We start from the raw sequence: 13691 nt of genomic DNA, 5'->3' as shown, positions 1-13691 counted from the left end.
AATTAGAAAACTTACTTTCAAACATTTTGGCTTTTGTTCTTCTCGAGATAGGATTTCTCTGTGTAGCCCTGTCTTTCCTGGAACACTAGCCTGGAACTCAGAGACCCACCTGTCTGTCTCTGCTTCCCGAGTGGTAGGGCTAAATGCTTGCATCTCTATGGCAGGCTACTCTCAGACATTTTTTGAAGTCTAACGCAGCATTGAATTTAGCAACCCTGAACAGATTAAAAAGAGAATGCCACTGCAAAGAAAGCCCTGTGCTCACTCTTTCATTACATTTCTTTTCAGACGCATGCTAGCAAAACGTGTGTGTGTGTGTGTGTGTGTGTGTGTGTGTGTGTACATGTAGTAGTTGTGTAGTTGGGTCTACAAGTATCTGGGACTGTAGTTGTGCACCACCATCCAGGGCTAAACGACTTTTAAACTTTCCAAATGAGAAATCAGAATGTGGAGAGCCACCGACTGGGGCTTAGAGGAATCTGTTTTATTTTATCCATGATTGTGCATATGCATGTTTAGCCTATTGCAGTCCAGGCTGGCGTGGATTCCTCTGGGATACGTGTGTCTTCGCCTCCCAAAGACTGGGAGTCCAGCTCTAAGGCCTCTACAGTGACCAAATGCACTTACAAATTGCCTTGCAACCAATGGCAATTTACCCAGAGCTTCCCCCTTAGGTTGGGACAACAATGTGTTTAGAATCTGTAGTTAGAAAATCTGAGTTCGTTTCTGCTTACTTACTCATTCAGGAAAGAAAATTATTAACAAATAACTTGATAGTCCACTAACCCATGTAATTGGAAGTATGTCTGTGTTTTGGTATAGTCACTGTAAGGCATTGGTTTCCAGTCTTTACCATCTATATAAAATATAGCCAGGCATGGTGTGATGGCATAGATCTGTAATGCTAGTTCTGGGGAGGCTGAGACAGGAAGATCAAAAGTTCAATGCCAAGGGCTGAAGGCATGACTTAGCACTTAAGACTCAAATTTGATTCACACACAAGTAACTCAAAACCATTTACAGGATATCCAATGCTCTCTCCTGGCCTCTGTAGGCATTGCAGTTGCACACATGCACACACACACACACACACACACACACACAGAGAGAGAGAGAGAGAGAGAGAGAGAGAGATGGAGAGAGACAGAGAGAGACAGAGAGGAAGGGAGGGAGAGAGGGAGAGAGAGCAACACACATACATATAATTGCAATTTTAAAATAATGTTTCTAAGCTCAATATCATCCTGGCTTATAGAGCAAGAATTCATCTCAAGAAGGCAAAAATGAAATAAAATACAGACTTTTGCGAACAAAATAAATGAAAATAAATTGGAAGGTGATTCTTTCCATTCTAGTAAAAGCAACAGTTCAGTATTCTGTATTCAGTATTTAAGACATAGCAAAAACCACAAGATACCAAGGAAAGAAAACTAATTGCTCCATTTTAAGAAAGCTTTATAAGATATGATTTAGATTAAGAGGAAGTTGAGCTTAATTTGTAAGTACAGCTTTTTTTTCTACGTTGTTTCATGTTGAAGCAGTTGCATTTGTTACTAGAATGTTCTAGTAATGGTCTCTTCACTGGTTCTGACAGGAACCACCAGTCAGAAACTATGCACACATGCAGGTAATAAATATAAATCGTTGTCTTGGTAAAATGGTTTAAACAGTTGTACTTGGATTTTTTTTTAAAAAAAGAGCCGTTTTTTCTTTTTCTTTCATTAACATTAAATTTCTTGTAACCATGTGTGGATTTGGCTATGACTGAATGTTTTCTCCTTTAGTTTCAGTATAACAAAGCTCTTTCATGCAGAACACATAGGTTTTGTCAGAGCACTTATCTAGGACACCCCTAAAAGGCACAGCAGCCCCTGGAATGGAATGTCCTCTAGTTAACAGCCAAGGCTTTCCGCTGGGTACTCCACCCCTCACTTTTAGTCATATTCCTCTGGGACCCAAGATACTAAATTCCTTCTCTAGGGAGATGGAATGTCTCCCTGTCCATCACAACAAGGGTGTGTTCTGCAGCTGCAGGTTAGTGAAGCATCTATCCTGTCACACTCTGCACCTTAGGGTAAATCAAGGATGCTCCTCAGCCTCATGGGGACCACAGAGGGCATTAGATTCTGCACTGCCCGTGAAGTTAGCTGAGACTTTTCCAATGCTACTGGAAAGGGGAAGACCATGGAGCTTCATCCCTCACCTGCCTACCTTTGGGGTTGGAAGAGCCAATCTGTATGGGAACAGTCAGCTCTTAAGCCTGCAAGCTTTTGTCCTCATATCCCTTCGGATCTTCACTGGGACTGATTGTGGCAGAGGAGAGCAGATAGGGATGGAAGGGACCATCCCCTCTGCCCTCCATAAACTCATCAGCTTTTGACATCAGTGTGCAGAGCTGGAAGAGCCACTAAAAAGGGGATTTGGGGCCTTAGCAGAGGTGGATTCTTGAGGTTAGTGGGGAGTCCTGAGGGGTAGCGACGGAAGGGAAGGTGTTGGAGGAGGGGCCCGCTTATTGGTTCCCGCTGCCCAGAACAAAAATAATCACACAGAAACTGTATTAATTAAATCGCTGCTCGGCCCATTAGCTCTAGCTTCTTATTGGCTAACTCATGCATATTAATTTAACCCATTTCTATTAATCTGTGTATCTCCATGTGGCTGTGGCTAACCTGCTAAAGTTCCCTCTGGCTCTGGCGGGGCTACATGGCTTCTCTCCAACTCCTCCTCTTTTCTCCCAGCATTCGCTTTAGTTTTTCCCACTTAGCTCTTTCTGCCCTGCTCTGCTATAGGCTCAAAGCAGTCATTTATTAACCAGTGGTATTCACAGCATAGAGAGGGGAATCCCACATCAGCAAGAGGGTTCCCTGGATGAACTCAGTATCTGATTGTCTGGCTATGAAGGCTATGTGTCAGCTGGGCCCGTGTGTGAGCAGAGACCACCAGTTAGCTGCAGAAAGCTAACCCTTAGGCTTTGATTTTAATTTTACTTGTTGACTGTTGTGATTTCCCCAAATCTGAGCTCCTCGAGCTACACTTGGAAATCAGAAACTATTGCTTTGGGCTTCTTCACTCAACCTCTCAAATGGAAACCTCTGTTTTTTAGGCATGGCCTTCTAAAATGACCACAGAGGACAGGGTGGTCCCCAGGATGGTGGGAGGCTTTGTCCTCAGACTCTGCATCAGCTGTCAGTGTCACATTTTGAGATGGAGAAAGTAGGGATCCCCCTGCCATCCATCTCCCCACACTGTCTGGGGCCAGGTTGTACAGTAGCCCCCTTTTGGACTTGAGGAGACTCTACTGGCCGTCACTCCTGCCTCCTACCTCTCCTTCTCCTCCTGACCACACAACCTTCTCTGTTCCAAGTGTACACAGCACCTGCAAGAGTGTGCACACATAGCGTGGTGTCCACCACGTAAGGGACCTGTTGCCCATGCACTGTTCAGGTATGTGGAGGAACTGGTTAGAAGACTATGTACTTGATCCTGCTCTCGTCCATGCAAGCATAAATGGTCAGTGAAGAAAACACTATTCTGTTCTTCAAAAAAAAAAAAGGCATATTAAGCCTCTGTCAAAATGATGTTCTTTTTGTGCACATGAGAAGAAATTTTGTAATTATTTCAACAGATTCAGAGTTGATGTGCTTAGCCTTTTTGGGTTTTGTCTTTTTTTTTAAGATTTTTTTAAAAATTTATGTGTGGGGATGTTTTGCCTGCACCTGTCTGTGCACCATGTGTGTAGTACCTGAGGAGGCCCGCAGAGGGTATTGGTCCCAGAACTGGAGCTGCATGTGGTTGTGAGCCACCATGTGGGTCCTAGGAATCAAACCCAGGTCCTCTTAACCCCTGAGCCATCTCTCCTTCCCTGGGTATTTTGTTTTAAACTAAGTGAGTGAGATTTAAAAAAAAAATACAAAGTTCTGTCTTTTCCTTTCCTACTCTGTTTTGTGTTACTATTACACAATTCCAGAGAGTAGGTAATTTGTAAAAACTTTACTTCCTCACAGTTGCGGAGGTTGAGTGACTCAAGTTCTAGGTATTGTGCCTGACAAGGGCCTGCCATCACTTCCATATGTCACTTTAGGGCAGGCGAGATGGGTCATTGGATAAAAGTGCCTGCCACCCGGCCTGTCAACCTGACTCAAATTTCTGGGACTCATAAGGTAGAAAGAGAAAACCAGTTCCCAAACGCTGTCTTCTAACCCCCACAGGTGCATTGTGGTCCATGCACAATCCTCTAACCCCTACAGGTGCATTGTGGTCCATGCACAATCCTCTAACCCCCACGGGTGCATTGTGGTCCATGCACATACACAAAATAAGCCAAATGTAACAGAACTTGGTGTCTGCTTACTGCTGCAGGGTGCTAAGACTATGTCTACACATGGTGAAGGATGAGGAACAAGCAGACCAAATGGCACATGACACCTGTTTTGTAAGGACAAGAGAATCCCACCTAAAAGGGTTTGTGAGGAAGTCTCGTGGCTGTTTGTTTCTCAAAGGCCCCATTTTCATGCTGGCAAATGTCTGCGTTTAAAGGGGATTCATTCAAACATAGGCAGTGAGGCAGGTGACGAGGGTAAAGCAAGACTGAAACTGGCCTGTGAACAAAACTACCTGGGGCCTGGCAAGTTGGCTCAGTGGTAAAGGCACTTGACACACTGCTAAAGCTGATGGGATAAGTTCAATCCCTGGGCCATACATGGCAGAAGGACAGAACTGGCTCCCTCCAGTGTGCTCTTAAACCTCAACCCTGACACACATGTACACACAATAACAATAATATTTAAATTAAGAACCAGCTGGTCAGATATTTGTTGTCTGGGGTATCTGTCCCACCAAGTCCCACATCCGTTTAGTCCCAAATAAAAACACAGAGGTCTACATTAATTAAAAACTGATTGGCCTATTAGCTCAGGCTTCTTATTAACTCATATGACTTATATTAGTCCATAATTCTTGTCTGTGTTAGCCACATGACTTGGTTCCTTTTTCAGCGAGGCAGTCACATCTTGCTACCTCTGCGTCTGGTGACAACTGCAGACTGACCTTTCCTCTTCTCAGAATTCTTCTCATCACCCTGCCTATACTTCCTGCCTGGCTACTGGCCAATCAGCATTTTATTAAAAATAATACAAGTGGCAGGATAAAAGGCCATTGTCTCACAGCAGATAGTGAAGAGGAAAATTGGAAATCCAATCTACCATGGCTCCCGTGTAGCAGAGCGTGGGAGAAAATGTGCAGTGCTGTGCAAGCCAAGCCTGTGACACTAGAAAAGAACGCCTGAAATCCTTAGTGCTGCGAAATGGTTCAGTCGGTAAGAGTGTCTGCTGTTCTTGTAACAAAATACCATGGTTTGTGAAAGAATGTGTTTAACTTGGCACTCACAGTTTCAGAGTGATGGAGTCCATGACTATTCTGGTGGAGAGCATGGCCACGGGCAAGCGGACATGGTGCTGGAGCAGTAGCTGAGAACTCTCATAATGAAGCACAGCCAAGAGGCACACACACACATACACACACACACACATCCACACACACACACATCCACACACACACATCCACACACACACATACACACACACACATACACACACACACATACACACACACACATACACACACACACACACACACACACACAAGCATGGCACTAAAGTTTTGAAGTCTCAAACCCTTTCCCACACCTCCAAGGCAACCCCTCCTAATCCTTCTCAGTTATACTGAGGACCCAAGTATTCATACAAATGAGCTTATGGGGGTCATTCTCATTCAGACCCCCACACTGTACCAGTGTACCCCCACACTGTACCAGGCGTGGCCACACCTGCCGATAACCTCAGTGCTGTGGGTGCAGAGATGGGAAGGCTGCTGGGGCTTGTTGACTGCCAGCTTAGCTCCAGGTCCAGTTAAAGACCCTGTCTCAAAGGAGTGTGTGTGTGTGTGTGTGTGTGTGTGTGTGTGTGTGTGTGTGTGGTGTGCATTTTTTGCATGGGTCTAGTCACGCATGTGAGTGTGGTGTGTCTGAATGGTGGTGGAGTCCTAGGGTTGATGTTGGAAATCTGTCTTTGGTGACTCATCTTATCCACTGAGGCAGCATCTCTCAGTCAAACCCAGAGCTTCCTAGTCCTGCTACCAGTTTGCTTTGGGGAATCTCAGAAGCTGGACCACCGAGGTCACCTTGCATTTAAATGGGTTTGAGGAGATCCAAACGTGGGTCCTTGCAGTTGGGTGGCAAGCTCTTTAACCAATGAGTCATCTCCTGGGTTTCTTTTTAAAATTAAGTTTATATTTTAATGTCCAGCAGAACACTTTTTTTTTTCCTAGAACAGGGATGCTTTCCCCGTTTCAGTCATGAGGTGTTTTCACAGACACCAACCAAATCCAAATAGCATTCCTAAGTGTGGTAGTTTATGCCTATAATCCCAGCATTCTGGAGGTGGAAATAGGATCATAAGAGGGCAGACTAAGCAAATTATAACTTCCCTGGGCTGCAAATCAAGACCCCTTTTCAAAAAACAATAAAATAAAATTGCATTTTGCACATGACCACCCTGGACATTCTTCTAAGTGCTTTAGAAGGAATATCAATCTCCCCTGACCCTTGCAATCATCCTTAGGTGTGAACTGTCATCTCTACTTTCCTGTGAGATTTGAGTGAGTTGAAAAGGAATCCAAAGGAAACCATGCGCATCTGACCTGAGAATCGAACAAACGACTTCCTGTATCCAGAGGCATATTCTGTGCACAGCTGTTTTTCTACAGTAGCTCTAGAAGAGAAACAGGGCTTCCCTGGGTAGCTTGGCGAACGCTCCAAGGTCAGTCTTGTCCTTCTCAGGGTGCTACTCTGAACCTCTTTTCTACTAAGGTCCCTCTGATGTCCTTGCCTCTAACTCCAAGAGCTGGGATCTCAGGCATGCGCTCTAGCTCCACTCTTTCATTTTGCTCTTCTGAGAAGAGAAGCTCTGAAGGAGCACTGGTTTTGTTTATCTTTGAGGAGGAGACCTGCTTTGCTTTCTCAGGGCCTGTTTGAGATACAGGGGGCACCTTGGGGTGGGAGGCACAGTTGCATCACCAGAACCAGACCTTAAGAATGATAGCCTAGCCTCACTCCCAGCATACTCTCCGCTCCCAATCCACCAAGATGTGAACAAACTGTACCACAAGTACCTGCCACCATCAACCAAGTTGCTTCAGTCTCCATGGCTGGGATGAACTCTACCCGGTGAACTGCGAGCCAGTTCATACGCCTCCTCTTAACCTGCTCTTCAGATACTCTGTTACAGCAAGAACATGATGAATCAAAACAGTCACTCAGGACTCCACCCCAAGCTTGTGACTTGCCTCCTAATCAAAGCACTTTGGGTTTAAAGCACAGTGGGGACACCCTGAGACAGACTGTCCCTTTAGGGACAGACGTTTCTTAGGGGGATTATAGTAATGGCATAAACTGACCGACCAGCAGACAGACAGCACAGCGGGGCCTCTGATGGGAGCTCAGGCCCAGGAGACACAGTCTGGGATTCTTTCCTCTAGGTCTCCAGGGAACGGGGTGGACTTCATCTCAGGAACCCTGCCACAGTGTCCCTGATTCCCAGGCGTCTAGGGAAGCAAAGGATTCTGGGGAAGGAGTGTGTGATTCTGCGGATGTGAGGAGGTGGAATGCATCTATTTGAGGTGTACCCATGGTATGATTGGGGGGATATATGGAGTGAAGGGGTGTGTCACAAGCAGCAGCCTTCAGTGTCTCAGGAGGCTATCGGTGAACTGGTAGACAAGCTCTGGGTAGGGTTCTGTCTCTCCTGAGCAGTTGGGATCCCAGAATCAGTGGCTGAGAATGGAGCTGAGAGCCTGCAGATACTGAGAATGGAGCTGAGAGCCTGCAGATGCCCCGACTTAAACAGTGTCTGCTCTGGGAATTGGACAGTAATTATCCCTGGGACACTTCATCCAGCAAGGTGTAGACTTGTGATCACGAAACAGGAATTTTACAGTGTGAGGGGCTGAAGCTAGAAACTTCTAGCCAAGAGAAAGCACTCTTAAGTTTGCGTCACTGCTCCCCTCTTTCCTGATCCAGACCTCAGTTTCTTTGCTTCCACAAATAGAAAAAGTGATTTTGCTTTCCGTTTTTCTTTTTCTAATATCTACAGCTCTAACAGCAGGAGGAAAGTGAAACCAACTCTGGACACCTTCACATGGAGCTTCTGAAAAGGGCATTGCTTTCACTTACTTGTCAGCTATCAAAATAATAAGCTAACACTGTTTTATCTTTGAGTAGTATGAGTTTAGAAGTATTAAGTATCTAAGAATGCTCAGATAACATACAAAGACAAATTTTAACCTATATTTACTGACCTCAAAAATATGTAGCCACTAGCACCTAAGTGCTAGACCCTAAGACTCTGTATCAATGGAAAGCAGTACCACATCACCTATGCCTCCATGGAGGGAGCACCTCACCACCCCTGACTGCTGTGGGGGGAGCATCACATCACCCGTGACTGCCGTGGAGGAAGCACCACATCACCCGTGACTGCCGTGGAGGGAGCACCACATCATCCGTGACTGCCGTGGAGGGAGCACCACATCACCCGTGACTGCCATGGAGAGAACACCACATCATTTGTGACTGCTGTGAAGAGAGCACCACATCATCCGTGACTGTTGTGGAGGGAGCACCACATCATCCGTGACTGTTGTGGAGGGAGCACCACATCACCCGTGACTGTTGTGGAGGGAGCAGCACATCACCACGATGGCCCTCAACCATGAAGCCCTCTTTATCTTCCTCCCCACTTCTGTCCACAGCTTTGCTGTCAGTTAGACCAGGTTGCCCTCCCTCCCCTTGCTGCCTGAACCCACACTGGTTAAAACAGCTGTTGGTCCTCTCCTCCCAGCATCGCCCCCTTAACAAAGATTCCCTGATCGAGTCATGGGGCACAGATGTCTGGACAGGTCTAGATAAGATGCCTCGTCCTGGCTCCAGTCAATTAAAAGTGGGGAAGTTTCTGAGGTCCCCTCTCAGATGCGATTCATCATTTCCATCTAAAGTTCAGTTTTGTTATTAGTTGATGTGGATAGGTCTTTAACATAAGTAAAGGTCTTCGAGGTGAGTTAACACGCTTGCTTTAGAAATGCTGAAAAGGGGGCAGTCCATCAAGTTCAGCAGCTTACCAAAGGTTCATGCTCTTTTTTTCTTGGAAATATGAATCTGATATTTCACAACCACAAAACAGTTGGTGGTTATGAAGACGTTCTGGAAAATTGAAACAATGATGCTAACTTACTCCCAGCCATTACCCTGTGACCAGAAAAAAAGAAAAGAAAGAAAAGAAAAAGAAAGAAAAAAGCTCTTAATTTTAATCTCATAATGTTTTAAGCAATTTTATTCTGATTTTTTTCACTATGCACAAATATTGGCATTTTTTATCTACAATCCTGGTTATAGCTTCTAAAATTATCTTTGCTGGGCTGTGAAGATGGCCCAGCAGGTAAAGGTGCTTGCTCCCCACACCTGAAGACCTGAGTTCCACATAGTAGAAGGAGAAAACAGACTCCCCTAAGTTTTTCTTAAGAGGAGTTCTGTAACACACACACACACACACACACACACACACACACACACACACGTAATAAAAGTATTAAAATAAATAAAATCAACTTTGCCACTGTGCTATTTTATTTTTATTTTGTTTTATTTTCAAACAAGGTCTTGGACTGGAGAGATTGCTCAGGGGTAAAAGCCGTGGCTGCTCTTCCTTGATTTCAACTCCTGAAGCTACAAGCCTGCTCTTAGGAACTGAAGCCCTCTCTCGCCTCTGTGGGTTCCAGGCACAAATGGGGTACACAAATATACAAAAGGGCAAAGTACCCACATATATTTAAGAAAGAGAGGTAGAGACTAAGACAGAGACAGACAGAGAATTGGGTTCTAACAGACACAGAAGTCGCTCCAGCTTGCCTAGAGTTCAATATGGAGACCAGACTAGCCTCAAACTCCTGATCCTTCTCTCTGCCTCTAAAATACAGGAGCTGCAGCTGTGTGTCCCCGAGTCCCGCTCCCACTGTGCCATTTTAAAAACAACTTGCTTGTCACCACATCCAGTGCTGGGGACAGTGGTGCACAACTCAGTAGCTTGCAGGGGTCAGGGGTAGAGAGAGACCGGACAGACGAACAGCGGTGTGTAAGGCCAGCCTGAGACAAGTGCTCTGGAGGACACGGACAAAGAGATGGAAGTGAATGGGTGGAGACCAATTCTCTTGACCTTCCTGAGGTCACAGGGGATCTTCTGAGGGATGCCCTTACACGGAGACAGTGTTTGGAGATGACAAGAACCGGGTCAAAGTCCCTGGATGTCACGGCCTGTGTCTGTTCCATTACTACCAGATGTGGTAGGAACCCCACAGTAATCAAACGTCCCAGAAGTGATTTAACTTCGCTTTACACATGAGTAAACTGAGGCCAAGGGGGAAACAACTAGACTCCCCAGTTGTTTCTCCCCAGTACTAGCAAGCAACAGAAATGGGGGCTGGGGTGACGGCTCACTGAGCCCTGCGCTTGCTGTGCATGGGTTCCTGAGTTTGAATTCCTAGAACCCACACAAATTCTGCATGAGGTTGTGGGTGCCTGTAGCCCTAGGGCTAGGGAGAGCAGGAATGGGTCGCAGGGGCTTTCTGACCAGCCCTCTGGACAAAACTTCAGATTCACTGATAAACCCTGTCTCATAAAGTACAGTGGAGAGCCATAAAAGAAGACAGCTGTTGTCAGCCGTTGGCCACTATGTGTATGCGACAAGATGTTGCTCTGTGGAACTCCCACTAACATGTTGGGACAGGGTGCTGTCAACCACACACACACACACACACACACACACACACACACACACACACACAGGCACTGTCCCTGTGCCATGGAAAGTCTTGAAAACACAGATTCCAGTGTTGAATCCCACAGGGATGCAGATGTCTCCTGGTCATCCACTAGCTGTGTGCTTTGGGAAGCAATTTGCTCGTTCAGGCTCTAGATTCCTTATGTAGAACCCAGGACACTATGTAGGTGTGTTTGCTGTTTCAGCATGAAATACAAAACAGATATATGTGTGTGTGTTTTATATACATATATGTTTATATGTTTTATATATGTATAAAAATATTAAAATATAAAAAATATAATTTTTATAAAAATAAAAAGTTGAAGCAGCTTAAAGATCTCACGTTGAAAAGACACGTAACCTCTCCCATGCAGAGACATAGCAGGCTGATGGTGGTTGGTTTTCCTTTCAACATATCAGGGCTGCAGTTACTAATAGAAACCCCAGCTCTGTGCGTGGAGAAACCTGGTCAGCAATTCAACAGGCCGGCGCTGTATCTGTGTGGTTTTTCTCTTTAAGATACCCAATCTTCCGGTTTCCTTCAGAGCCTCTGTTGTTACACTCTCTTCATTACATCACAAGGTCTGTGGGGTTTCATTTTTAGCATGTGAACTGGATTATCCCACTGCAAATCTCCCCTGAGTTCTTGGGAAAATATGTGAGACTGATAAGCAGCAGGCCATTTTAAAGGAAATACCCAACGAGAAAATGTTCGATGTTTGACATAGTGTGCAGGGGTGTTAGGGACATTGTAAAAGGTCAGTTTTGAGACCACGTTTTTCTGTGTCTCAGGGACCTTCAGTGAGTGATTTCTGATTTAGACCAGGAACAGCTAAGAAAAAATAATAATAAAAACAGACTTTTAATGTCTTTGGGTCCTTCCATGAGGCTTATTAGGCAGACTTCTCTGCAGCTATTGGAAGTAACTGAACTTAAAATAGCTGTACTTAAAATAACTGGGTTTAAACTATGGGTAGGGGGTTGGGGAGATGGCTCAGCCAGTAAGTGCTTGTGGCACAAATGTGAGGGCCTGAGTTTGATCCCACACCCACGTAAACTCTGTACACTGAGCCCCCAGTGTTGGGGATGTAGAGACAGGAGGATCCTTGGCCCTTGCTGACCAGCCAGGCAAGCCAGCCATTGAGAGCTAGGTTCAGTGATAGATACGGTCAAGATAGCTTAGCAGGTAGAGGTCAGGTGACCTGAACCTCAACCCCGAATGCTTGGAAAGATGAAAGGAAAGACCTGACTCTTCAGAGTGGTCCTCTGTCAGCCGGTGCACCTCCCATTTTAAATAGATGATCAAGAAAGACAACCAACATTGATCTCTGACCTCTGTGTGCACACACACATGCATATGCACACATGTATACATATATAAATGTACAGTCTCTATTTTGTGTGAGCTCACATGAGTGCATACACACACACACACACACACACACACACACACACAGAGTCACAGACTCTGTCCCTAGAAGTGGAATGAGACTGCTCCCAGATGACTGTCACCATTGAGAGGCCTATCTTCTGGGAGTGGCAGGAGCCAGTCTCACTGTAGCTTGCTGGCCATGGCATTTCCTAAGGGAGCCAGAGCCATTGCCAGGGGCTCAGAGCTGCAGAGGAGAGGGGCTGAGCATTGCGATTTCAGCCCTCGATTCTGTCCTCTGAAGATCTTTGCTTTTGGCCAGGTTTAGTGTTGTACACCTACAATCTTCGTACTTGGCAGGATGAGACATGAGAATCTATAGTTTGAGGCTGGCCTGGGATACAGAGTAAAACCTAGTTCTCTGGGTCAATTAAATTTGTGTGTGTGTGTGTGTGTTTACATGTGTGTGCTTAGGTCACAAAACTAGAAGGGAGGTTGTGATTGGAGAGGAGGAGCGCTTAAGGGATGAGAGAAATTGGGATTGTAAAGGAATGCATTAGCTGAGAGAGTAAGAGATGGAGGGACTGGGAAAGGAAAGGGAGCAGGCGGAGGGTGGGGGACCTGCTGGGAAGGAAAGTGATCAGACGGAAGCCTGACAAAAATGCTGTGATGCAACTCATTGTTTTCACACAGATTTAAAGTAATAAATTGTATAAGAGAAAGTATCAATGTGGCAACAAAGTATCAATGTGGCAAGAATGTGCTGAGTAATTCCTCATTGCTGGTTGTGTGTCCCTCCATTCAAGGTTCAAGGTTGCACTCATTATTATAAGTTGACTTCCCTTCAAAAGCAAGCGCTTGCCTAGCATGTACCGGGGTTTCATCACCAGCACCTCCAAACATAAAACCCTGTTGGTCAATACAAAGTCTCTCAGAAGAGCGAAGGAGATGTAAGGAAGAAAACAGGCCAGCCTCTTTGGCCAATGCTCTGACCTCAGAACAGAGATTTCTCCTGGCCATGGAGAAGAGTTCTCAGGGCTGAGAGCTGCCCCAAAGCTCTGTTCAACCCCTTTTACCTTGAAGTTATTTACTCAATGTGTACTTCAATTTTCTCACGCAGAGAATTAATAGTACTGCAATTATTTTTATAATTTCAGATATTTACATTTTTATAACAGCAATTGCCAAGCTATAGAGATGGTTCGGTGGGTAAGAGCACTTGCTGAGCAAATATCAACAGCTGAGTTTGAATCCCCAACACCGTGTCAAAGTTAGGCCACGTGTGCCTGTAACTCCAGAACTGAGGGATGAAGGGCAGAGACAGGCAGATCCCTGGAGCTCACCAGCCAGCCACAGCCTAACTGAAACGTAAGTCCTGAACCAGTGAGAGACCCAACCCCATTCTGAGGGCTTCCACATGGAGATGCTCATCAATGTATAACAGAGAGAGAGAG

This window comes from Myodes glareolus, chromosome 14 (assembly GCF_982192425.1).
Source record: "Myodes glareolus chromosome 14, mMyoGla1.1, whole genome shotgun sequence".
NCBI classification, from domain to species: domain Eukaryota; kingdom Metazoa; phylum Chordata; class Mammalia; order Rodentia; family Cricetidae; genus Myodes; species Myodes glareolus.
The sequence above is the reverse complement of the archived record's forward strand: the minus strand, read 5'-3'. Positions refer to the sequence as shown.